Genomic DNA, 2,141 nt, shown 5'->3' with positions numbered 1-2,141 from the left:
GTTCTGGGGGGATACGGGAGAAGGGGAGGTGGGAGAAAGAGGGGGTAGGGGAGAATCAACCAAGGGACAAGGAAACTACAAGTGAACTAAAATAAATTGAGAGAAGGGTGTAGGATGCCTACTGGGGCTTCAGCAAGCACAATGTAGCATCGAGGAATTACTAAACCTGAATGAAGGCTGAATATGATGGTGGGACAAAAGGAAAGTAAAAAGGAAATAGAGGAAAGAACAAGGAGGCAAAGGACATTCATAGAGGTCTAAATACAGGCATGCACATATGTAAATATATTTATATATAAAAAGAAGGGAATAGATCTATGTACTTATATCTATATGTTAAGAATTAAGGTGTCAGATGAACATTGGGCCTCGACTCAAGCACTCCCTCAACACAACATAAAGAACACTTTGTTCTAATAATCCGGCATTTCATGATGCTCACCCCTTCCCGATATGATCACTGAAGACAAAATGGGTACACAAGCAAATGTGGTGAAGAAAGCTGATGGTGCCCCGGCTATCAAAAGATAAGGCTTCTGGGGTCTTAAAGACTTGAATATAAACAAGCGGCCATCTAGCTCAGAAGAAACAAAGCCCACATGAAAGAAGCACACCAGCCTGTGTGATCACGAGGTGTCAATGTGATCAGGTATCAGGCATCTAAGACCCAGAACAAACATACCCAAGGCGAATGGGGGAGGGTGTGTGTGGAGTGGAGACCCAAAGCCCGTCTGTAGACAATTGGACATCCCCTCACAGAAGGGTCACAAGGAAGAAATGAGCCAGTCAGGGTGCAGTATAGCACTGATGAAACATACACCTTTCCTCTAGTTCTTTAATGCTTCCTTCCCTCAACTATCATGACCTCAATTCTATCTTACAAATTGGATTAGACTAGAACATGCACACTGCTAAAGATAAGAGCCGGCAACACAGCGAATCCAGGATAGATAAACCCCTCAGGTCAAACAATGAGAGTAGAGATACCAGGAGGAGTAGAGGCAGGTGGGGGGAGAAAGAGGGAATGGATTACAAGGATCAACATATAACTCCCTCCCAGGGGGATGAACAATGGAAAAGTGGGTGAAGGGCGACAGAGGACAATATAATATATGAAAATAATAATAATCTATAACTTATCAAAGGTTCATGAGGGAGGGCATGCAGGAGAGGGAGGGGGAAAATGAAGAGCTGATATCAAGGGCTCAAATGGAAAGAAAATGCTTTGAAAATGATGATGGCAGTACATGTGCAAATATGCTTTACATAATGGATGAATGTATGGATTGTGATGAGATGTTAAGAGCCCCCCAATAAAAGCATTTAATAATAATAATAATAAACACCCCTCCCGAAGAACAGATCTGACAGTGAATGGATAGTATGTATACTCCTACTAGGAAGACTGCTATTCAAGCTTATGTGTCAGCCACTACTATGAGGAAGAAACAGAAGTTTGTTGGTTTTTTTCAATCAACTTCTGAAACCTGCAATTGATCCAATATTTCAAGACACATTGATAATTACTCGTCATGAGAATGTAAGAACAAGGATCAGCATGACCTTTGTGACAGAAACAAGGTCAGAGATTGAACGATAGGATGATATTTGTCAAGACCAATGACTTATTGCAAATACCATTTCCCCCCCAACAACTAAATTGAGATTCCACAGAGAGACTTCACTGGATGGAATACTCAGACCTCAAATCAACTATATCTTCAAAGAGACTATGGAGAAGTTCAGTATCATCAGCCAGGTCAAGGCCAAGTAGAAGCTGGAGAAAATGAAAACAAGTTCATGAGAACCCATGTATAAACCTGAGTATATCTTTCCTGAATTTGAGACCATCTCAAGAGCAGGTTTGAAACACGGAACACTAGTGGCCACACAAATGCTGTTACGTTTGAGATCACTGCTGCAAGCCACCGTGTGGCTGGGGTTTTTTCCTCTTTTTCACCATCGCTTGACTTTATCAACCATGATAAAGTCCTCCACCATCTGGCCCCTCCTGGTAACACGTCGGAAGCACTTATCTGAGACAAAGTCTTGCCATCTTCTCTTCATCTTCATTCTGGCTGTACTTATTCCCAGATTTCTTTCTATTCTCTGGGCAGTCTATGGTATCTCCCATATTCTTC

This window comes from Echinops telfairi, unplaced genomic scaffold (assembly GCF_000313985.2).
Source record: "Echinops telfairi isolate 266 unplaced genomic scaffold, ASM31398v2 ScPeMD7_3533;HRSCAF=4204_0, whole genome shotgun sequence".
NCBI lineage: Eukaryota > Metazoa > Chordata > Mammalia > Afrosoricida > Tenrecidae > Echinops > Echinops telfairi.
Note: the sequence above shows the minus strand (reverse complement) of the source record.